Source organism: Podarcis tiliguerta (assembly GCF_965153285.1).
Source record: "Podarcis tiliguerta genome assembly, chromosome: 6".
Classification (NCBI taxonomy): Eukaryota; Metazoa; Chordata; class Lepidosauria; order Squamata; family Lacertidae; genus Podarcis; species Podarcis tiliguerta.
The window spans coordinates 71,728,972-71,755,153 of record NC_139539.1 but is presented as its reverse complement, the minus strand read 5'-3'; positions in this window follow the sequence as shown (position 1 = coordinate 71,755,153).

The following is a 26,182-nucleotide window of genomic DNA, read 5'->3' as shown; positions in this document are numbered from 1 at the left end:
GTGTAAATGTAACATTTTGCCCAAAGGTAGGTGAATAAATGTATCTGGGAAGCACTGAGTTTAGCTAGAGAGTAAGATTAAAGGAGTCAGCACATGTGCTCTGAAACCAGGGAAGAAAATATTTGCCTGTCAGATAAGGAAAAAATATTTTCTAAATACTTGCAGATCAGTAAGGGTCACCCGTTTTAAATTAACTATCCAAAGGCTTTGCATTCAAACTGCCTGAAAATGTTGTGTGTGGTGGTTTTTTTTTCATGTTTCTCTTTGCTGGTAATTAGAAGAGTGGTCATTTTCATCCCTGGGCATTATGTATTTCTTTAAACCATGCAGCACCTCAGGGAGATACACAGTTAAAAGATATTTTTAAAATGCAATCTCAAAAAAGTTATAGAATTTTCTGGAAACAACATTAAACCAAGGAGAAGCAGAAACAGACACTGTTAATGAAAATAAGAACCAGAGTTTATTGAATGGATGAAGCTGCTGGACCTGAATACTAGAGTAAAGCGAAAGTTCCATTGATGAATGTTTGGGGCCACAGGGACTTTGACCCCCACAATAAAATATTTGAGGAGGTTGGACATCTCCCCCAAAGGTTGATGGCTATTGCCATTCAAATGGTGTGTGTGCACCATGTCATGTGATCGATTATGTTGGGGAGGGCTTACCTGGGCCCCCCACAATATTTAATTCAAGTTGGCCCCTTGGGTTGGAGAATTGATGGGATGAGGTGTTTGAGACAAACTAGATATGCAGCCGTGTGTCCCTTTTCATTTTCTTCACCATTTACAGGGACAACAATCCTCACTGGAGATTATACTCTTGCAAGACTTAACAGTCATAGAGGGGGCAATTTTGCAGTTGTTTACACTATATAAATGTTGGCCCAACACTTTGAAGCCAAAATCTGGGGTGCCACCTTCCGAGACGCTATCTTTCCGTTTTTTATTGTGAGAGTTCAGTGGCCATTTTGGTTGCTATGATCTCATACGATTTTGTACCACAGCCTCCCCTCCAAAAAAGTGTTTTTTGGGGAGGGAATTGCATTGTGAAATTGTGTGAAATCACAGCAACCAAAATGGTCTTGTGATAAAAAACGGGATGGCACTGATGGAGTATGATACAGTATTATTATTATTATTAATTAAATATATACTGCCCTATACCCGTAGATCTCAGGGTAGTACAGAACATAAAATTACAATATAAAAAAACAGAAAATGCATATGGCAGGGCCAGCCAATGAGCTCCTGGTGTTGTTGGATTCTGCCTCCCATTAACCCTGACCATTGGCCATGCTAGCAGGACTTGATGGGAATCCCAAGGCATGCAAGGCTTCATAGGTCAAAACCATGCAAGATATGAATGTACTAAGTAAACCAAGGTAGGCCACACAGCCCTCGCCACACCTCTGTTTGTCCCATTACTGAGCTGAATATGTAGATTAATTAGCTGAGGAAGACTCTGAAGCAAATTTTACCTCAGAATGGAATTCCTTCCCTTTGCCTTGCTTTAGACCAACGCTGCAAGCTGAAGAGTATCTTTGCGGAGGAAGATAATGATTTAAATGAAAACAAACTCCAAAAGGACCCAAGAGAGAGCACAAATGCTGAACTCAAAGCAGCTCGCAAGCCACAGATCATATCTGACAGACCAGATTATAAATGGACAAATCCATTCCAATTTATATTCCTGTGAATACTCCCTTGAGGCTTTAGGTTGGCTTTAGTACTGTACGAGAAGCTTCTCCCTTATTTTTCTGTCAGTCTGCATAATCGTCCGATGTCATGACCCCAACAAAGCAAGGCATAGCCACTATCCTCAGTTATATCCCTGCCCCCGTACAAGAAATTATTGACTATATTACTTTTGTTGCACTTGTTTGTCCTCAAGTAGTACAAAATGTTAAAATGGCATGGAACGATGTAGTCAGTTTTATATCAGCAGTAAGCTGGTGCCCACTAGAAACCCAGAATTTAAACCAGTTTAAGCCCAGAATTGTACCAAACTAAAGCAAATACAATTGCACTGTCTCCACATTGGCGCCTTATTCAGTCACTGACATAACTATGGTGTTAATTTTAGTCTGTTTTTGTCTTTTAACGTTTGTATGTTTTAAAGTAGGGTTGCAATTTTTTCTTCAGTTCTATTGTGTTATCTCATTGTAAACCACTTTGAGGTTATTCACCATCAAGCAATGTATAAATTTTATGAAATGAAATAAATATGCTAATTGTTGAGGAGCCGCTACAGGAAACAGAAAGCCGGTATGTCATGCACACATTTGTAGTTACCTTGGTTACTATAAGGGATGAAATCAGAACATACATACACCTGTCCCTTGAAATGGGATGTGAGGTGGTACTGCAAATTAATTAAGGAAGTCCTATTTTCAACAGTGTCCAAAATTTGATATGCATGAGCTCTATATATGCATCAACCTTACCCTGTTAAATTGGTTTAATAGTTATGAGGGGTCTCTACCAAAGAATTGCTAGGGTCTTCGTGAAACTTAAGTTCTTTGGAGGAAGCCACAACAATTAAACTGGCATGAAAACCAATGTAAGCTTGTAGCGTAGATTTATCCTCTCGCAGTAGAATAGCCTGTTTGGGTTGGGTTTAAACGTCTAGGTTCAATCATTAGAAGGGGAGGTTCTTTTAACACAATGGCATTTTATTGGGTCGTGATTATGCTCCAGGTTCTTTCTTTCCTTACCATTCATTCATATATTCTGTTGCCTCTCCCTGAGCCTTTCAGATGGGAGCACCCTATGCACCTAAAGTAGTCATTAATCATAGCAGCAGAAGAGATACAACTCAGTGATCTGAACATGGAGTAGTTTCTGCCTGAAACACATTAATTTCCCTGTCCCTGTAAACCAGTAGTCGGCAAAAAAAAATTAGCCATGGGCCAGTCCACTGTCCCTCAGACCTTGTGGTGGGCCAGAGAGCAGCACTGGGGGGGGGGGAGAGCTGGAAGAAGAGGCAAGGGGGGCAAGTAGTCCTCCTCCCCACCCCAAATCCCCAGCCCCAGCCCCAGCCACTGCGCTTACCTTCCCTGGGGCTGCCACCACCACCACCACTGCTGCTGCTTCTCGTGGGTAGGCAGAGTGAGCTTGTCCGCTTCACTCTCTGGCCCACAGGAGCACTAGGGCAGCAGTAGAGAAGGAGAAGGGAAGATGAGTGGCACAAAAGGGCTGGCTCCAGAGAGGGGCTGCTTAAAATGGCGCTCAGCCAGCTCAGCCCAGTCCCCTTCCTCCTCTAGGCAGGGCAGGAAGAAATCAGGAGGAGGGAAGGAGGAGGCGCCACCACAGCGTGTGTGAGGGAGGGGGGGGGAATGGAATGGCACATGGGGAAATGGTGCAGCCCAAATGAACAGAATCCCCACACCGATCCACGGACAGTCCACAGACTGGATCCTGAAGGCAATTAGTCTTGATCTGGCCCACAGGCCTTAGTTTGCCAACCCCTGCAGTAGACTAAGGATGTGGGAATATGTCCATTTGACTTCCTCTCAGTTTCTCATTTTTTCCGTTCTTAAGTTCAGTTCTCCACATTTCCACAGTGATTTGCCATATTATTTTCTTTAAAGTGCTTGTGAAAATCCCTTTTTCTTAATGTTTCTTAATGTACATTTTTTGTGTGTAATTTTGCTGAGTATACATATTTTTGCAAAACGATTCCCCCTAAAATAACGCATTGTTGTACAGTGGTACCTCGGGTTACATATGCTTCAGGTTACATACGCTTCAGGTTACAGACTCCGCTAACCCAGAAATATTACCTCGGGTTAAGAACTTTGCTTCAGGATGAGAACAGAAATCGTGCAGTGGGAGGCCCCATTAGCTAAAGTGGTGCTTCAGGTTAAGAACAGTTTCAGGTTAAGAACAGACCTCCGAAACGAATTAAGTACTTAACCTGAGGTACCACTGTATGTTATTTTCACCAGTATATGCATCCATATGTACACTGTACCCAAGCATGTGTATTTTAGCACACATAATCTGGCTGGAGCACCGCATTGCAAAATTTGGAAGAGTGCGAATTTCAAAGAACGGCTGCATTTCAGTTCACATCCGGTTCCAGGAAGTGTAAATTAGGTAAGATTGCCTTTAAATGACAACTGGATCAAATTTCGCCCCCAGTCCTAGACAGGGACATGGGTTCATGACAAGGACTTCAAGGAACTAAGCCTTGCAGTGGAGGAATGACAGAGAGGATACAAAGTCCTCCTGTCTCTGTTCCAAGAGGTTTGGAGTGTGTGTGTTCCGGGATGAGATTGATAGACTTACTTGCAATCTCTCTGCTATAATAACTTCTAGTTCTCATCTGTGCTTCCAACTACTGTACTTACTGAATTGCTGATGGAGCAGGTTTCTCCCTTTTTCCCAGAACTTGGAAAAGTTTGCTTCCCCCAGTTTCTCCCAGGGTGCCTTGGGTTGTTGCTTTTTCAAGTGCTTAATTTAAGAGGGGGAAATCCCTGTAATTGCCTTTAAAAATCAACAAAAATATCTGCAGCTTACACCCAGAGAGGCACACACTGAAGTGAAAAATGCTTCAAACTGTCTGGTGATTGTGTTTGGTTTTTGTTCGGTTTGTAAATGCCACGTTTTATCTGTTTGTCAGCTTCATAAATTTCCCTCAGCATTATAAACCCATCATCTTTCCTTTCCTTTGGCCAATCCACACCCACCCCATTTCTATACACACTATAAATGTTTTATGTGCAGAAATCTCATTGCCTTTTGACACCCCATAAAACAGGGAGACTTCTTCTCTCACCAGCTGCAGTTTGAAAACTTCACGGGAGATGCTTGCGTCAACAGCAGCTAGTTCTTCCAAAAAGGGAGCCACATTTTGTTTGTGATCACTGGGGTAATGGGAGTAGGCAGGAGAGAGAGAGAGAGAGAGAGAAGAAGAAGAAGAAGAAGAAGAAGAAGAAGAAGAAGAAGAAGAAGAAGAAGAAGAAGAAGAAGTTCAAGATGTCCTTCAACAATATGCTTTCCTCCATTTCTCATTTTCCCAGTCTTATATTCACTTTTGTACACCTCAAAAAACCACCAGCATTTTAGTATGCCATTTCCTGTAATATTCACATCTTTGCAAACACAGTGCATTTTTGTATGCCATTTTCGCTAAAATGTTCATTTTAATGCACACTATTCTCTAACAGAGGGGACGTGGGTGGCACTGTGGGTTAAACCACAGAGCCTAGGACTTGCTGATCAGAAGGTCAGCAGTTCGAATCCCCGCGATGCGGTGAGCTCCCGTTGCTCGGTCCCTGCTCCTGCCAACATAGCAGTTCGAAAGCACGTCAAAGTGCAAGAAGATAAACAGCGGAAAGGTAAACGGCATTTCCGTGCGCTGCTCTGGTTCACCAGAAGCGGCTTAGTCATGCTGGCCACATGACCTGGAAGCTGTACGCCGGCTCCCTCAGCCAATAAAGCGAGATGAGCGCTGCAACCCCAGAGTCAGTCACGACTGGACCTAAAGGTCAGGGGTCCCTTTACCTTTATTCTCTAACAGAAAAGTGGGAGAATGGAATCACAGAATTCAGAGAAGAGGTGATTTTGAAAGATAGCTGCTTTTCAGTTTGTTTACTGCTTTGGGAAATGCTAATTAGGGTTACCCAGTTTCCCCCCATTGCTGGCAGCTATGCACATATGGTTAACATAATTTCTCTCATTCTCCCTCCCTCCCTCTCTCTCTCTATATATGTAGGAACTGCAGAATCTGAATTTATTTTGAATCATAGTATCATGCTGGCACCTTTTCTATTATCTAAGAGATCAAGGAAATGTTGTAGCATACAAAATCCTTTCTTTCAAAGCCTTCCCCTCCAGATAAGTCATTTATGTCATGAATAGCAAACAGTACATAAAAGCTGATCAGCTGCAGAAATTTACACATCTGAAGTAAGTCTTGATCTTTAGACTTGCCACTCTTCTGAATACTGGAGGATGTTTTGGGTTTTTTGGAATCCATGGCCTCCAACATTTGTCAGATGAAATCAGGTGTACTTAAAAGAGAGAATAGTTTTCACAGAGGCATGGATGGCCATAACAGAGAAGACGCTTCTTATCCTCAGCAGCTGCTTCTGACATTATGGATTTGATACATAGAAAGGATTTCTTTGTGTGCATGCTGAACATGAAAAGTGGCATGCGACAAATCATGCACTCACAAACTGAGCTGCGTTTACAACTGCTGGCAAGCTAAAGCCAATTTTGTTTTCAATTTTTGTCTGGGCTGTGCAGACCAGTGGTCTGATCCAGTCCAAGTCACACTCACCTCTGATTTCACTATTATATTGCTTGCAACTTCTTTGCTGTTCTGCAATTTTGTTTGTCCTCCATTGTACATGAGTATTTACGCACGTTCAATGTATGTACTGTACAATGGAAGCACCCACTGGCTCAAAAGCCCTTCTGTGAATGAAAGGGCACAACTGGATTCGACCCAGTAGATTATTTTTCATCCAAAAGTACAGTAGTACCTTGGTTGTCGAATCGCTTGGCTCCTGAACAAATCAGCTCCCGAACACCGCAAACCTGGAAGTAAGTTTGTGAATGTTTTTCGAAAGCTGAACTTCCAACATGGCTCCCGCAGCTTCCGATAGAGTGCAGGAAGCTCCTGCAGCCAATCAGAAGCCGTGCCTTGGTTTTCGAACAGTTCCAGGAGTCGAATGGATTAAGTTCGACAACCAAGGTACCACTGTAACTGATTTGCTCCAGAATGATTGGCTGACCCTTTTCAATCCAAAAATGTAGACTCAGTGAATTGTAGTCAACTAAATTTTACTCAGAATACACCCACTGAAATGAATAGACACGTGTAAGTTAGCCCCCCCCCCCCGGTATTTTATTCAAGTTGGCACCCCTGGTTGTGTACCTAGGGCTACTACCCCTTTATCCTTCACAAAAACCCTATGAGGTAGCTTGGGCCTAAATAAAGTTACCCAGTGAGCTTTTTGCCGCAAGCGGGGAACAGAACCAATGCTTCCTCAGCCAGTGTGTGAAGTGCTAGACACCATACCATGGCACATGCGAAGATACAATGCCGCAAATAGTTAGGGGGTTTATTCTGTGATTCAACCCTCTTTAAATGGTGCTGCCTCCACAAAGTGTGCCAAAGGCTAAATAAAGACTAAAGTTTAAGTAAGTGGATGAGCTGGCAGTACCTGCTTCAGTGTCGACCTCACCTTTCCCATTCCCCATTTGGTGCGGAAGACAGGGAATATAACAGGCTGAAAGGCACCGTTTGGTTTAGTCACCCATTTTTCAAGTGATAGTTGCTATGCCTACATGAGACGTGAAGCAGCCACCTCATTTTATTCCCAGCGGGCTGTGCTCTTAAAAGCGTTGACCAGCAATAGAGCTTTGAAGAAGTGAAGGCTTGAAAGCCCCTCTCAGCAGAGTATATTTAAAATTCCTTTTGTCCTGCGACAGCGCATTTTACTGAAGGAAATAAGCTCCAGTAAATAAATATCCTTGATATGGCAGCTTTAGGTAGGATAGGATTAGAATCGAGGTGATAGGGGGTGCTTTTGCTGAATAGTTTCAATAGCATCCAAAACTCCCCCTCTCTTTTTGTGGGGAGGGGGGTATTCTTTCCAAGAACTGTAATGTGGGGGGGGTGAGGCAAACGAGTCCATCCATGTGGAGTGGGAGGAAAGGGGAATCTGATTGGCCTTGATCACTTATGCCAGTGATGTAGGAAGGAATATCCTCACTGTCGATTGGCTTTATTTATGCTCAGTGACACAATCATGTAGCCAAACTTGATTGGCTAAAATCATTCTGGTGAAGAGAGTAATTGGGTGGGGGTGGCACTGAAACAGTAGCTGAGAGGAGAAACAAATAACAATTTAATATAAAGTGGGTTTTTAAAAAAATAAATATATGCAACAAAAATTATGCTACCAGAATTTTATAGGTAAATGGTCCCTCCTAATTCTATTAAAAGTGGTAGGTTTTTGCACCACATTTGTTCAATATTTAGTTTAGCTTAATATCTAACAATGCATTTTTAAAGAATAATTTATATTACTGGATATTTATAGGAAAATGTCCCCTCCTCGTTCTATTTTTAAAAACCCTTTCAGATGGTTAAATATTGCCTCCCCTGCAGTTTGATAGCCGGGCTCTTAATAAGGCTTTAGTAGATCTACTCCTGTAAGAATCTGAGAGCTGTAGACCAGAAGGAAGCTCTCTAAAGATCTGCCCCAACTATTTGTTAAAAAAACAGAAGCTTTTCTGTTGGGTATAATAGGACAGGAACTACCAAAAGAGCGAAATAAATTGTTTATGTATGCTACAACGGTGGCTCGGATTCTACTAGCCCCAAAATGGAAAGATGACAAGATACCAACGAAAGAAGAATGGCTAGTCAAGCTTATGGAATATGCAGAAATGGCGAAACTGATGGAAAGAATCAGAGAGATAATGAAGAATTTTAAAAAGACTTGGAACCTTTTACGTTGTATTTACAGAAATACTGTAAAGATAGGGACTCACTAGCAGGGTTTGATTAAGCACTTACATGTAAGAAAATAAGACCAAAGGTTAAGTAAGGACAACATGGAATGAAATTGACTGTAAGATGTAATCATGAAAGAAAATGTGGTATAAAACTGATAAGAAAAGAAGAGTACAGTGGTGCCTCGCAAGACGAAATTAATTCGTTCTGCAAGTTTTTTCGTCTTGTGAATTTTTCGTCTTGCGAAGCATGGTTTCCCATAGGAATGCATTGACGAATGTGCAAGACGTTTTCGTCTTGCGAAGCAAGCCCATAGGGAAATTCATCTTGCGAAGCAACTCAAAAAACAAAAAACTCTTTTGTCTTGCGAGTTTTTCTTCTTGCGAGGCATTTGTCTTGCGAGGTACCACTGTATTAAGATATAAGATTATAATAATAAGATAACAATTAAGCAAAAGTAGTAAATATTTCAAGAACCAGAAGGGGAAGCTGAGGGAAATCTGCTCCACTTCCCAGTGGGGAGGAGTTGCGATGGACCGCGTGGCCACCCACACCCCTCCGGGGGCAGGGGACCTTGTGCCCGTTGCCTGGGGGATCCCGGCCATGTCAGAGCCCAGCCAGCCAATCCGCTGGCCAGGGGGCGTGGCCAGGTCCGTTTAAGCAGAGGCGCAAGCCGGAGGGCTTCCTCTTTGGCTCGCTTCCTCAATCACCCACCCACCCTCCCTATTTTGCAGGTTTTAGGCACTGGTCATGCTATGGACCTCGGTTGGTCGCCGTTAAGGGGCCTGCTAGGAATTTTTCCACTTGGCAAATTGGCACTGGCCATGTGGTTTTCGCCTACCTCGTAGCAATCATCACAACTTTGTTAGGGCTGCGGTTAGGCATTGTTTGACCTTGTGATGGGGGAAGTGAGGTGTGGCCATCACCTGCCCCTCCAAGCTTAAGGGTATTCCGTTAAAGGAATCCGGGGGTGATGATCTTGTCCGAAGCCCGGGTCGGGGGCTAGGGTCATGGCACGACCCTGACGAGAACACCAGGGGGAGCTGGAGTTGGTATGCATAGATAGGGCTCCCCCGTCCAGTGGTTTACCCTTACTGGACTTCCTGCGCATCAAGCAGGAATCAGATATAGTCTGGTCCATTCAATGCCTAAGCCAATGCCGCTCACATTCTGTAATCAATAAAGTTGTGGCCAAAATTTGCCCAATAACATTAACCTAATATCCGTGTCCTTGTTATTTCTCAACAAGGGGGTGGCTGTGGGGTCTTGACACGCAAGTCACGGGGCAGTGCTGTTTGATTGAATATAAATCTGTAAAAATCCAAGAAAGATCTGCCCCAAATGGACAGGAATTCTTGATGCAATTGGCTCTTTGCATGCACATCCAAGCAGATACGTGTCTGGATTGAGGCTAGAGAGTTCTTTTCTTGTTAAATAAAGCATGCTGTTAATGCACAATTTCTTCTTTCCTTCCCCTCTTTCAGAAATAGCTAGGGAGGGGGATTCACTTCTGTCTAATAATCTTAAGATAGATCAAATGATGAGTATTGCTAATGAAATGCATTGCGCTATCAAAGCACTTTTTTTTGCCACTCACCTTCTTTCAAGATTGACGAGGTTGTCCTCAGAGTGAAGAGATTCCAGGTGACAGCTCTTTCATCTGACTGAAACCTTATCCTTTATACAGCGAAAACTCAAAATACTTTGATTTTGCTCCTGGAAACCCTTAAGCAGTTTAAAAGTGTGCTTTTAAATGAACATTTAAAAAATAGTTTCCAATAAGTTCTGATGATCATATTGAACTATTATTGAACGACGATATCTCTTTAGATATTAGCTTTGTTTGGTTTTTATGGTATTCAATGTTGAAAACCTTTAATAAAATTGATTTTTTTAAAAAAATGGAATTCTCTTTTTGTTTTGGTTGCTTGATGATCATTTGTAAATTTGAAAATTTGAAAACTAAATCAATTTTTTTAAAAAAATGATTTTTTAAAGAAAAGAGAATAATATTGAACTACTATGCAGGGTTGTAAGAATAAATGTGTTCATAACACTCAACTATGGTGGCGGTAGGAATGAGATAACATAGTATGAGTCTCTCCCCTCCAACCCACAGGTAGTATTTCTTCTTCTTCTTCTTTGGCGATCACTCGTAGCTGAGTAAGATTGTCTTCCATAAACACAGTTTTAACAATGAGTCCGTAAGTGACTGTGGAGGCCAATTCTGGATCCACATGTCCTTCTATAGTGGGGACATTGGTTTCCGGGCGGGAGTTGATCATGGTGTGGATTTGCCAAGCGTGCCTTCCTCTTAGCATGTTTCTCCCTTGCGTTCTGAGTCTGAGTGTCTTCAAAGCCCATGACACGTTTGGTACAGGCTGTTCTCCAACTGGAGCGCTCGCAGGCCAGTGTTTCCCAGTTGTCAGTGTTTATACTACATTTTTTAAGATTTGCCTTGAGAGAGTCTTTGAACCACCAGCATTATGCTTTCCATTTTTAAGTTCAGAATAGAGTAGTTGCTTTGGAAGATGATCATCAGGCATCATCACAACATGACCAGTCCAACAGGGGGTATTTACCACGCACCTTGAATGACTTTACAAGCCAGTTTGCATGATCCATTTCCTGAGGGTAGAGGGGAAGCTCACTCTTGGGGCGGGGTGGCCTTCTTCCCTCTGATTTTACTCTCACATTGGATTTCCCCCACCCTTATACAACCCAGAGGAACAGTTCCACTAGTCCAGACCCTCCAGGTGTCCCTATTTTCCAGGGACAGTCCCGAATTTACAGAAGCCCTCCAGGTTTCTCATTTGATCCTGGAATGTCCTGCTTTTCCTTAGGACATCCTTATTTCCATCAGAGAAATGTTGGAGGGTATGGAGAGACGCGCCCCCCCCCCCCCCGAGCTAAGCATCTGAAGGCAGCCCAGTATAGGGAAGGTTTTTTTTTATGTTTAATGCTTTATTATGTTTTTTCTATGTGTTGGATGTCAATAAATAAAATTATTGCTGTTGTGGAATGCTCTCCCAGGGAAGTTTGCCTGGCGCCTTCATTATGCACCTTTAGGTACCAGGCAAAAACATTCCTTTTTAACCAGGCCTTTGTACATATTTTTGGATATTTGGAAAACGTTTTGGGCTGTACTGTACTGTATTTTGTGGATTATTATTTTTTGGCATAAAATGACCATAAAGCCAGAACTGCTGGGATAAAGTAATGCTATACCCTTTAAAATGTGGCCTTTTTAGGGGGGAGGGTGTTATTGGATTATTGTTTTATTTTTATTTTCTATATTGTGACCCTTTTTGTGAACTGCCCTGAGGCCTCCAGGTTTAGGGCAGTATATAAATTCAATAAATAATTGTTGTTGTTGTTGTTGTTGTTGAATAGGACATCCTTATTTTCATCAGAAAAATGTTGGAGGCTATGCTAGTCTTCACAGAAGCAGATACAAAAAGAATACCTCTCTTACTCTATGAGTACAGTCATTTTTCAAAACCTTCGGATCAGCTTAGAAAAATTACCCAATTTCCCCCTAGAGTTTTCCTAAGGTTATTTCTTTTTTCTGAGTTGATCCAAAGAAGATTCAGAAAGCTCACTTGTCTCTAGTTCACACTGGAAGTTATCTGAATGGCACACGAATTGCCCTTTCTCCATTGCACCCCTGCATGATTTCACCATGCATCCATGCATACAAACATGCCACTGAATGGACCCGAGCTGATACATTGAAAGTGCTTTGGACATGCTATGTGCTAAGAATTATGGTTTTTGCTAGGGAGAGGGAAAGAGGATGCAATAGGGTAAAGCAGAGGTGAGGCAACAATGGGGGGAAATTGAATATAGCATATGTGGATAGTGTCATTATATCATTTAATCACTAGATGGCACTGGATGTAGTTGTATCTATAGAGTAAGATTTGCCCTTGATGTCAGATAAGTCGGTCCTCTTTCTGTATGTCCCTGTGGCTGATGAATGCCACCAGTACTCCACTTGCACCAAAACAATTTAGTATAGTAACTTTACATTCCCCTTTCCTCATCATGTAGAAGGAGACATGCTATGCAAAATACAAGATTGGGGGTGCTTCAAAGCCACTCATTTATCCCGGGGTGGCCGGATGCAAATGGGGCAGAGCTTCTGTGCCTGAAATAGTTGTGCAAAAGTGTGGATTTCTAGATTTAAGCTACATCTCTTTCGTCCCTGATAACTGTAAATTTCTCTTTTGTGCCTTTGGAGAATGGGTTGAAATTCCGCAAAGGTGAATAAAATTGTACTAATGTGAAGCATGAAGAAAAGACCCCTTGGATCTGTGGAGGATAATGACAGAGAAATGACTCATTTTCATCTCTTGCATGTTTAGGTAAGTGACCCTTCAAGCCTTAACAGATGTAATGAGATCTGTTAAAGGAGCTAGACTGACTCAGCCAATGGTCTTGTCTACTTACAGTGCAATTGAGTCTACTCTGCACAGTTTATCTGTTTACAATTAGTTGCTTATTAGCATTTGAGTGTTTTGTTTTTTGTTTAGTTTTTTACTATTAGCGAATTCGGCCATTGAAGCAAAAATTTAAGCAAGCACATCTATGATGCCAGTAGTGATGTATGGAAGTGAAAGCTGGACCATAAAGAAGGCTGATCGCCGAAGAATTGATGCTTTTGAATTATGGTGCTGGAGGAGACTCTTGAGAGTCCCATGGACTGCAAGAAGATCAAACCTCTCCATTCTTAAGGAAATCAGCCCTGAGTGCTCACTGGAAGGACAGATTGTGAAGCTGAGGCAACAATACTTTGGCCACCTCATGAGAAGAGAAGACTCCCTGAAAAAGACCCTGATGTTGGGAAAGATGGAGGGCACAAGAAGAAGGGAACAACAGAGGACGAGATGGTTGGATAGTGTTCTCGAAGCTACCAGCATGAGTTTGACCAAACTGCGGGAGGCAGTGGAAGACAAGAGTGCCTGGCCCATGGGGCCATGGGGTCATGAAGAGTCGGACACAACTAAACGACTAAACAACAACAACATCTATGATGAGGACAAATGTGGTTCTCTCCCACCAAAAATAAATAAATTGCAGATTTGTGCAAAAACAGGAGAGAATGAAATTGTGAATGAACACCTCTGCAAGACGTACCAACCCATCCATCCATCGCAAGCTGATACTAGTAAAGATTATCAAAATGTGAATTGTTCAGAGGGCAGAGGGTTCTTCTGGGTAAACCAATGAGACCTGTGGAATATTACAGCAAGCAGTTGTGGTACAAAGGGCAAAAGAATATGGAGATGTGATATAAGTTACGACAAGCACTGCACTGAAACAAGAATAAGTATTCTTATAATAACCACAGTCACTGAAAGTGAGTCAGTATATTTACAGCTTCCTATTAATGAAACAGAAACTCGAAGGTGCTGTTGTTGTGTCTTCCCTTGAAATCAGTTTAGCCAAACCCCTGAGCGATTGATGCAGTTCATGCTGACTTTGATAATTAAAAAAAAATCACAGTTTGTAGGCAGTATGAAGTCCAGAAGGAATAAGAGGCTGTTGCAGATGAGCTACATTATGTCTTACATTATCCCAGCACTTATGGCTTTATGGTCATTTTATGCAAAAAAATAATAATCCACAAAATACAGCACAAAATGTTTTCCATATATCCAAAAATGTATATATTTCGATGTACTTTAGAGCACTGATTGATGCAGAATGGGATGGAACAGATCAGTTGCTGGGAAATGTGTGACCCAGAACAGGACTGAAAAATAAATGACCTCTTCAACCCTATCCTATGTGCCCACACAGATAACATATAATAGAGGCGATATATATTGTGGTCCCAGGTGGTCATCTCTTTGCTGTTTTTCTGTAGCAGGCCTTTTCTTTAATGATCTTGCCGCCCTCCACAGAGAACACTTTGGTAATGCATGGGGCTTTTGTTAAGACACACTTAGGTCCTTATTAGTGTCAAAGCTAAGTACTTTTAAGTCCTGCTGATTTCAGCTAGATCCAATTAAGCATGTGCTTGACTCTTCTACTTAACTCAGTGAGACTTAGCTTTGGAGCAGGAGAAAACAAGCTTGCTCCATCTTCCAGGGGACATATGTGAAATATGTGAAGATGGTTAGCAGATCTCCTTTCAGTCTCCTCTTTACCGAGCTAAACGTACCCTAGTCCCTCAACCTGAAGTATACCTGAAGGAGCGTCTCCACCTCCATCCTTCTGCCTGGACACTGAGGTCCAGCGCCGAGGGCCTTCTGCCGGTTCCCTCGCTACAAAAAGCCAAGTTACAGGGAACCAGGCAGAGGGCCTTCTTGGTAGTGGCACCCGCCCTGTGGAACGCCCTCCCATCAGATGTCAAAGAGAAAAATAACTACCAAACTTTTAGAAGACATCTGAAGGCATCCCTGTTTAGGGAAGCTTTTAATGTTTAATAGGTTATTGTATTTTAGTGTTTTGTTGGAAGCTGTCCAGAGTGGATGGGGAAACCCAGCCAGATGCGCGGGGTATAAATAATATATTATTATTATTATTATTATTATTATTATTATTATTATTATTATTGCCATTCCTCATTCCTAATTACAGAAGCTGGGGTTTCTTCCAAAGGCCAGGTGTCCATGAGCACCAAAAATCTTGGCTGTGTCATTCAACAGGAACTGCGAGCCACTAGCAATAAGCTCACTCTCTGCAAATGTATGTAAAGTTCTATCGCAGGGGGAAATATATGTATCCACCTTGAATTTAATGGAATACATTTGCAATGCAACAGGTTCCTGCACTGACGCTCATGAATCTTTTGTGAGCTTAGAGTTATCCTGTGCATGATTAGGTAAAACTGCAAATGTATAGCTGTAGGGGGAGGTGTAAACCTCTTTGCAGAGCACTGGAATTCATTACTGAAGCTCATCTATGGCCTTGCAATGGTATTTTCTCCTTAAGCTGTCCAAGACTGCAGAAAGCCCACCCACTGCATGATTCTGGGTCTGCACTGTCTCTTAACTCCAATCTAGGAATGGGGAAGAAATTACACTCAGTTTGCATTGAAAAACAAACCTACTTAAGCTGCACTTCCCTGAACAATATTCAAACCAAAGCAGCCGGTCTTTGAAATTCGCATGTCTCTGAATTTTGCAATGCAGCTTTCAAGCCAAGCAATCTGTACAAAAATGCATGCATTGGGTACAGTGTGCATAGAAACTCATATACTAGTGGCAACAACATACACATGCATTATATCAGGGAAAACTGCTTTGTAAAACTGAGTATGGAAGCAAAATTACATGCAAAAACTTGTCTATTAGAGGAAATTCGCACCAGAGTGTTCATGAGGACTTAAAAAGGAAACTGATGGGGAGATGTGGGAAAGGGAAGAATGGAAAAGTAGGAAACTGAGAGAAACCAAAATTGACAGGAGACCGGTGCCATTTTTTCCAAAAGAGCTTAAACACATCTTAATGGCAGCTGCGCTGTTCTTCATCTCCTTAGTTACAAAACAGGATTCATCACTCATTGAGCACATAATGCAATTATGTCATAGCAAAGTGCATCAGATTGCTTTCTGTTTTAAATAAAGGACAATTCCATTATTCCATTTTAAAGAAGAGATAGAAAGATTACTTCACTTGTTTATCTTCCAGTGTGATGCGTGCTATTATCTGTCAGAAATGTCCTTCCCTCATCTAGACAGGACAGCACAGGTCTCTATGCAAAAGGATAAAAGGCCATGAATCTGACATCAGAATTGGCATGATTGATAAAAAGAAACAGCAGGGAGACAGTTCGGTCTCCCAGGACTCTGTGCCTTAAGGTAATAATTAAGCTGCCCTTGCATCTGGTCTGGGAAGATGCCAAATGCAGCAGTCAGACTGCTCACAGGAACAGACTACTGGCAACAAGTTACTCTGATGCTGAATTTCTCATCAGTTTCCTACTGGGCCAGGGTCAAGGATCATAGAATTGTAGAGCTGGAAGAGACTGTTAGGGTCATCTAGTCCAACCCCTTGCAGTGCAAGAATCTCAGCTAAAGCATCCATGGCAGGTGGCCATCCAACCTCTGCTTAAAAACCTCCAAGGAAGGAGAGTCCACCACCTCCTGAGGGAGATCGTTCCACTGTTGAACAGCTCTTACTGTCAGAAAGTTCTTCCTGATGTTTAGTTGGAGTCTTCTTTCTTGTAAGTCACTGGTTTGAGTCCTACCCTCCAGAATCTTGTGCTAATTCACAAAGCACTAAACAACGTGGACTCAAACTACCTTAAGGACCCCCTTGATCACTGAGGTCTTCTGATGGGACATTTTTGGTGCTCTTATCTGCCCCTGACGTTCAGCTAGTCCTTCCTAGAGACTGAGCCCATAGTGTGGCAGGCCCTAGACTGTGGAACTCCTTGCCAGTAGATGCTTGGCAGGAGTCACCCCTCTCGCTTTTAGGCGTCTTCTGAAAACTGTGTTATCCAGATGGGACTTTCAAACCTGAGATCCTTGGCCAACCAGCTCTTACTGACATGTTTGCTGATTTCATTGTTTTTACAGCAATGCTGTGTTTTCTGTCCCTGTGCCACCTTCTGATATTTCATAGGAAAATTAGTATAAATATTGGAACACATAAATAAATACTCTAGAAGAAAGGAACTTCGAGAGGGGGAGAGAGAAACACAAACTTGCTGAATTACAAGGTATCAAGAAGTTCATCTCTATCACCTGTGTTAATTAGCTGACCTGTCCCCCGGGTGTTTGTCTTCTCACCTACACACTGTTGGTGAATCATCACTGTTAACAGCTGTGCAGCGGGGGTGCTCAGTCTCTGCAGGGAAGCCGCTTGCAAGAGAGCACCCTGCATCCTGCTGGATTGATGTCTCTGCTGATGGAGCCATTGATCCTGCTTGGTGCTACTTCAAGGGACAATTACACTCAGTTTGCATTGAAAAACAAACCTACCTAAGCTGCACTTCCCTGAAGGAGTGTCAAGCGGTGAGCTCCTGCTTTCTCCAGGGAAGACACAGCAAGTGGTCAAGGTAGGTGTTTGCCTTTTTGTGTTGTTTTCCAACCCAATTATGCCTCTCTTCCCTGTTTCATGCCCTACCCCCTGATAGCCATAGATCACTCTTGGGCCAGATGTCAGGGCCTGGATTGAATAGGAGGCTTGGGAATTGGCCCCTCCTTCTCCTCTGCTTCCATCAGAGGAGGGGGGGAGTGTGGGGAATCACACACACACACCCTTCTCCAGTAGTTTCTAGAGAAGAGGGAGACAGGATTGTATTACAGCAGAAGGCAGAGCTGCCAAGCTACGAGATCTTAGGAGAAGGAGATCTTAGGAGAAGGAGGGGGAGTTGGAGAACTGCCAACAGAGACTTCCTTGGAGAGCATAGAAGCTCCACCCTCACCCTGTACTCGTCGCTCACTCAGAATTCAAGAGCAAAGGGCTCAACGACATTTGACTCCTGAGGTCTCCTGTAGAGCCACAGGCTGTTGCTGGGGAAGGGAGGGGCTCAGAGTGAGCAACGTCACCATGGAGTTAAGACTGAGTTGTTTGCCTTGCTCCACAATTACTGAATAAAAACCACAAATCCAGTTGTACCTTGGGTTACAGACGCTTCAGGTTGCAGACTCCACTAACCCAGAAATAGTACCTCGGGTTAAGAACTTTGCTTCAGGATGAGAACAGAAATTGTGCGGCGGCTGTGCAGTGGCAGTGGGAGGCCCCATTAGCTAAAGTGGTACCTCAGGTTAAGAACAGTTTCAGGTTAAGAACGGACCTCCAGAACGAATTAAGTTCTTAACCTGAGGCACCACTGTACGAACTTTCTTGTTTCTTCTTTGATCCTTGATGTTACCGGGGGAGGAGAGAATCCCTTGAACCTGACACCATCCCACCAAACTTATAGCAATCTGTTGCTGTCTATGCCTGCCTCATCCAATACCTGGGGCCCCCTGAATATGCCTGATTTGGCTCAGGTCTTAGCCAAATCTGATGCACAGCCCTAGCAGACATGGGGTGGATTTAGCATGTAGAGGAAGAAAGCAGAGCGCCTACAGCAGTCCTGCTCCACCCCCTCTCCTAAATTTATTGTAAGGCAACAAGAGAACTATAGGTCAGCAACTGACAACATAGTGGGGAAGATAGTCCCAAACATCTGGAAAGAACCACATTGGCTACCCCTCCTATAGCAAAACAAGGAAGAACTTTGATTTCACCCATTGAACTGTGCATTATAAGACACATTATGCATTTGAAATAAGAACACATTTATAATTTGTTGGAAGCTGCCCAGCGTGTCTGGGGTAACCCTGTCAGATGGCAGCATATAAATTGTTTATTGTTGTTGTTATTGTTGTTGTTGTTGTTTTATAAAATATTTATTAGAATTTTCAGAACATTACAAAAAGCAAAAAGAAAAGAAAAAAAAATACACAAATAAAAAAACAATTAAAAACAATTCAATCTTTCATAACTTATCTTGCATTTGCTTGTTTCCCAGACCTCCTCTCACCTCCCTTTTTTATATTCCAGTTCAAATTATTTGTTCAGCAAATCCTTTCCCTCTTTACTTTTATCCTTATCTTTGATCTTAATATATTGTAACTTTGAATTTTCACCTGTTAACAATCCGTTTTTACATATTCCTTCATAACATTATTACTAAAAACCACTTAACCTCAATCCAACATCATTCTATCATTCATTAATTTTGCAATATTTCTGTAAGTAGTCTTTAAATTTCTTCCACCAACTCTTCTCCCTGGTCTCGGATTCTGCCGGTCATTTCCGCCAATTCCATATAGTCCATCACCTTCATCTGCCATTCTTCCAAGGTGGGTAGATCTTGTGTCTTCCAACACCTTGCAATGAGTATTCTTGCTGCTGTTGTAGCATACATAAAAAAAGTTCTATCCTTCTTTAACACCAAATGGCCGACCATGCCCAGGAGAAAGGCCTCTGGTTTCTTCAGAAAGGTATATTTAAGTACCTTTTTCATTTCATTATATATCATCTCCCAGAAAGCCTTAATCCTTGGGCACGTCCACCAGAGGTGAAAGAATGTACCTTCAGTTTCTTTACATTTCCAACATGTTGTTGTTACCCAGCCAGTATTAAATACTTTTGCATACCCATGAGCTGAATAGCACATGCTTAACTAGGCTATCAAAATCAGCAGGACAAAAAAAAGGTGCTTAATTTCAGTCAAATTTGTTCTTAATGGCTGGAAGTGTCTTGAGCAGCTTTCCTTGCTAGGCTTCTGCAGTGGGAATCCACAACTCTGTCACTTCCAGACCTTGCAATGTTGCCACATAGGATTGTTTTGCTGGGCATTTAGTTTCCAGTTCTAACTGCCTGCTGCATTTTTCTGGGTGGGAGTCCACATTTGCCCACAAGGGGGCTCTCCCTGCGGAAAGCAGGGAGGATTTTGTCCTCGCCATCTGCTTACATCTGTGTGAAAGAATCAGAAAGGGGGAATCGTGTGGTAAAAATAAGCAGCCATTAATGGCACATTAAGCTCTCTGTTGAATACGGATTTATTATTTGATTTGGCTCGGTGAGGGCGCTTCCCGGAGACTTTCTAGTTTCTAAATATATTCTTGTTATAGCTGTGGAAAATTAGGCTTTCAATTATGTCCAATCTTAACAAAATATTACAAAGACTGCTGAGAAATCAGAGGCTGAGCTGCGAGGGAACAGAGATGAAGACTGCTAATTAACAAAGAGGAGCCAATAAATGATCTCAGAGGGTTGCCAGTAAAGTCCTGAGTCCAAATCTTGCAACCGGCTTCTACAGCCACTGTAGGGATGGCAGATCTTCCAGTTTTCTCAATTTCTCCTTTTTCCAATCTTAAATTCAGTTCACCGCATTTTGCAGACATTTTGGGGGGGGGGGGGTTACACACACACACACACACACACACATTCATCAAAATTCACCAGGATTTTAGCATGCATTTAACCTAATAAACACATTTTTATACCAAACTTTGGCTAATTTGCCAGCAATTTCCCCCCTAATATATGGCATTTTGGGGTGTTATTTTCACCAATGTATTTGTTTTTCCATGCAGCTTCCCCTAATACAGTGGTACCTCGGGTTAAGAACTTAAATTGTTCTGAAGGTCTGTTCTTAACCTGAAACTGTTCTTAGCCTGAGGTATCACTTTAGCTAATGGGGCCTCCCGCTGCCGCCGCGCTGCCACCACATGATTTCTGTTCTCATCCTGAAGCAATGTTCTTAACCTGAGGTACTATTTTTGGGTTAGCGGAGTCTGTAACTTGAAGCGTATGTAACCTGAAGTGTCTGTAAACCGAGGTACTACTGTATATGTACTTTTCTAAATGTTGCTTGGTTGGCAAACCGCATAGCACAATTCAGGTAAGTGCAAATTTTGAAAGCTAGTGGGTTTCAGTTCACTTTTTACTCCAGAAAGCGCTAGATTCATCTTCAAATGAAGCCTGGGTTGAATTTCTCTCCAACTTCTAGGTCACTGTGCCACTCAGAGTTCTACAAAGTCTTCCATTTCCTCACAACTGGAACAGGGCAGTTAGTCGGCTGATTGTACAGTGGTACCTCGGGTTACATACGCTTCAGGTTACAGACTAACCCAGAAATAGTACCTCAGCTTCAATCGTGCAGCAGCGGCACAGCGGCAGCAGGAGGCCCCATTAACTAAAATGGTGCTTCAGGTTAAGAACAGTTTCAGGTTAAGAACGGACCTCCAGAACGAATTAAGTTCTTAACCCGAGGTACCACTGTATTTGCTATAAATTGCGTCCAACCTTCAGAGGTCTCCCAACGTGGTTTACAACAATTTCAAAATGCGTTTTAAAAATCAAAGTTTGCAAATATAAAATGCTGAAAGCCCCCATCCAAAGAAAAAAGTCATCTAAACCAGCACAAAATACCCACATTGTTCCTCACAGGATGAACACCAAAAGCCACCAAAAGCCTGGCCAATGTTGCTGTCCAAATGCTGAAAAGAATAAAAACAACCTTGGTCAGACAAATGACTAAGTTGCCACCCTGCAGAGACCATTCCACAAACAGAGGGCAATTATATTTTTCAAAAATGACCCATTCTCCCATTGTCACCCTCCAGACATATCTTAGAGGGAGCACGCTTATCAGTATAGAAATACTTTAATACATAAATAAAAACAAACAAATCTCTTCCCAAACTCCCTGTTGGCGCAGCACATTGCTTGTCCCTTCAGTAGCGGCTTTGCTTCCACTTGGCTAAATATTGCCTATAGTCATGCTACTTCCATTGCTGTAATTTCAAAATAGCGCAGAAAGCTGAATAACTTCAGGCAAAGGGTATCGCAACCATCACAGCCAGCACTTCCTTCTTCTAACCACCAGGTAGCAACCTTTTGCAAACTATTGCAATGAAAGACCAGAAAGAGATGGAAGGAAGTGTGTTAAAGGGGATGGGGGGGGGGAGGTTGTTAGCTAGCTAGCCATTGCTGTTTAATGGCGAGCTTGATATTGCTAAGCAAATGCCCCAGTTTTAAGAAGAAACCCTGGCTAGCAGCAATAATGATAATAATATCTCTTTCCCTTTTTGCTACCATCCTCCCCCTTCCCATCATGCAAACACATGCATGCCCAGGGAGGGGGGAGAGCAAGAGGAAAATAAATATAGAACAGAAGAAGAAAAAACATTTGAGTTGAGCATGAAAACAAAATCCCGCAGGCTGCGTTATAAACAGAAGCCCTCAATTCTCGGGTTTAGAATAAGACCAGGAAAAGCTCGGCAGGCAGATTCATCGCAGATTTCTTCAACCACCACCACCCCCAGTTCGCCCCCACCCCCAGTCTCCATGGCAACATGTCCTGTTGCACAGAGAAACAGGAGAGGAGCCGAGATAAAGGCACTGTAGCAAAAGCAGAGCGAAAACGCATTGCAAGGGGCTTATCGTTAGACGAGTATTTGTTTTAAATCCGGGCTCTCAATCAGCTGGCAATTGCACCGTATTTGATCTAGGAAAGAACAACGACCGCAGGTTCTTGCTTCCGTTTGGCATGTTTTCATCTACTTATCCTCTCACATGCAGCCAACTTAAAATGAGTGCAGGGGTCAAACAGGGGTTAAGCCTTTAAGCGCAGAATGAGGGTGTGTGTGTGTGAATGCACCCAGAGTGCTGCTGGGTGCATGTACTCCAGCATTCTGTTCCAACAGTGGCCAACTAGATGCCCACAATGCTAACCAGATGCCCAGATGCCAACCAGGACCTGAGCACACTGGCACTGTTCCATGGACTGGGGTAGCCAACACACTCTCTCCCAGAGGTTACGGAAGGCAGCTCCAGTCAGCACCTGCTAGCATGGACAGCGGTCAGAAATGGTTGCAACAGTGGCGTAGCGTGGGTTGTCAGCACCCGGGGCAAGGCAAGTAATTTGCACCCCCTAACCCGTGGATTTGCGCCCCTAACCCTAACCCCCAGATGTTGCGCCCGGTGTGGCCGCCCCCCCTGCACCCCCCACGCTACGCCACTGGGTTTCAACAGCTAGAGGACATCACCTTAGTTATGCACCCCTGCTATATACATTTCACTTAGCACTACGCTCCCCTGAAGCTTGCTGGACTTAATCGGAGTAGAGATGCATCAGGTTCTGTGTAAATAACTAACCATTTTCTGACCCCAAATGAGCCACCTGAGGCTGTCACCTCATGCCACCCAACAGTAGGATCAGGTCCTTGAAAATGGATGTAAACAGAGAACCGGTTGCTAGGTAAGCCTATCTATGCAGGTTCACTGTGGTCTTCCAGTGCTCAGAGGAATGACATAATAATAATTGTAATATTGAGGTTGAGGTTGAATCCAGACAAGTCAGGACAGGAGGCGGGCAGGTGTGGGAGACTACCTGGTCCTGAATGGGGCAACTGTGCCCCTGAAGGACCAGGTGCGCAGTCTGGAAGTCATTTTGGACTCACAGCTGTCCATGGAGGCACAGGTCAATTCTATGTCCAGGGCAGCTGTTTACCAGCTCCATCTGGTACGCAGGCTGAGACCCTACCTGCCCGCAGACTGTCTCGCCAGAGTGCTGCATGCTCTAGTTATCTCTCACTTGGACTACTGCAATGCACTCTATGTGGGGCTACCTTTGAAGGTGACCCAGAAACTACAACTAATCCAGAATGCGGCTGCTAGGCTGGTGACTGGGGGCGGCCGCAGAGACCATATAACATTGGTCTTGAAAGACCTACATAGGCCTCCAGTACGTTTCCGAGCACAATTCAGAATGTTGGTGCTGACCTTTAAAGCCCTAAACAGCCTCGGTCCAGTATACCTGAAGGAGCTTCTCCACCCCCATCTGCCCAGACACTGAGGTACTGCCCAGACACTGAGGTCCAGTGCCGAGGGCCTTCTGGTGGTTCCTCACCGCAAGAAGCCAAGTTACAGGGAACCAGGGAGATGGCCTCTCGGTAGTGGCACCCGCCCTGTGGAACGCCCTCCCACTAGATGTTAAAGAGAAAAACAACTACCAGACTTTTAGAAGGCATCTGAAGACAGCCCTCTTTAGGGAAGCTTTTAATGTTTAATAGACTATTGTATTTAAATATTCTGTTGGAAGCCGCCCAGAGTGGCTGGCGAAACCCAGCCAGATGGGTGGGGTATAAATATATTGTTATTGTTATTGTTGTTGTTATTATTATTATTATTATTATTATTATTATTATTTTATTTGTACCCCACCGATCTGACTAGGTTGCCCCAGACACTCCAGGTGGCTTCCAACAAATATATAAGCATAATAAAACATCAAACATTAAAGACTTCCCTATACAGGGCTGCCTTCAGATGTCTTATAAAAGTTGTATAGTTCTTGATCTCCTTGACATCTGATGGGAGGGCGTTCCACAGGGTGGGTGCCACTACCGAGAAGGCCCTCGGCCTGCTTTCCTGTATCTTCACTTCTGTCAGAAAGGGAACCGCTAGAAGGCCCTCCGAGCTAGATCTCAGTGTCCGGGTTGAAAAATGGAATAATAATGGCATTCACACTGCATCACAATTTGGGGCTACAGGGCTATGCATTTAGCCCTGCCCTCGAGGTGGCATCCATTTTCCTGAGCCATCATGTGATGGGGAGGAATTTCTGCAGCAGGAACACTTTTGCATTCATGGCAGAATTGAGAAGCCTTTTTTTTATGACTCCTAAATTTAAGTCTGCTCTGCATGTGTGAGCGATAGGACGGATGTGCAACGAACATGTAGCCGTTCAGCTGTGCGCAAATGTACCCATCAAATACACCTGTGTACATAAGCCTATCTTAAGGCATCAGGGCATATGTAGCATTTGAACAACCTGAGGTGTGTGTAATGAGATGATCAGTCAGCCTGATGCGTGCGCCTGAAGCATCATTGCTGGAGTGAGCAACAGTTTTCTTGCAAGGCAACTCCGTAAGAGAAATTGCCATAGAATTAATAGGAGCTCATACAGTTACGCAGCTCAATAACAGAGCCAGAGAAAAGCTAGTTCTCCCCCTGTCCTCCAGTGCTGCCGTTTGGGGATTCCTTAAGTGACTGAAACGCACCCATCCTGTCGTGCGCTGCATGCAGTCCATTACTGGTCCCCTCAACAGGAAATTATTCCAAGTTACACCGGTCACTTTGGGACAACTGAGGCAAGATTAGTTGGCAGGAAATACTTCCATGAGCAGTGTCTGTTTTTGGTGTCTTCACAAAGTTCTCTTGCCTTAGCAAGGATGGGGAACCTGTGCTCACCCACCTCCCAAAGTTGTGGAACTACAACTGCCATCGTCTCTGGTCTCTGGTCGTGCTGGTGTCATGGAACAATAGAATGGTAGAGCTGGCAGGGACCGCAAGGGTCATCTAAGCCCAACCCACTGCAATAATAATAATAATAATAATAATAATAATTATTATTATTATTATTATTATTATTATTATTTATACCCCGCCCATCTGGCTGAGTCTCCCCAGCCACTCTGGGCAGCTCCCAATCACATGTTAAAAACAATACAGCATTATATATTAAAACCTTCCCTAAACAGGGCTGCCTTCAGATGTCTTTTAAAGATAGGATAACTGCTTATTTCATCTGAAGAGAGGGTGTTCCACAGGGTGGGCACCACTACCGAGAAGGCCCTCTGTCTGGTTCCCTGTAACCTCACTTCTCGCAATGAGGGAACCTCCAGAAGGCCCTCGGCGCTGGATCTCAGTGTCCGGGCTGAACGATGTGGGTGGAGACGCTCCTTCAGGTATACAGGACCGAGGACTGCAATGCAGGAATCTTTCGCCCAGTATGGGGCTCAAACCCAAGACCCTGAAATTAAGAGCCTCATGCTCTACCAACAGACCTCCGAAAACATCCGCCTCCACTGTTGGAGCTGGATGCCTCTGAATACCAATTCCTAAGAATCACAGGTAGGGTGGGAGAGCAATGTTGCACTCGTGTCTTGCTTGCAGGTTCGCCGCAAGGATCTGGTTTGCAACGATGAGAAAAAGAAGCTGGACTAGATAGAATTCCTGCTCCATGATTGCAGTCATGGGGTTTTTGTCTATCACATGATGGTGTACTACAGAGGTGTCTACAGAGTGGGAAGTGACGGAGACAGGATGTTTGTGTTACTGTGTTCCGTGAAGTGGGACTACTGTCCTTTGTTCTTTCTCTTTGCTGCCTGATGCTAGAGAGAGAGGGAGCCATATTGCAGTCCTCCGTGTGTGTTTATATGTAAATAAAGTAGATTAGCCAA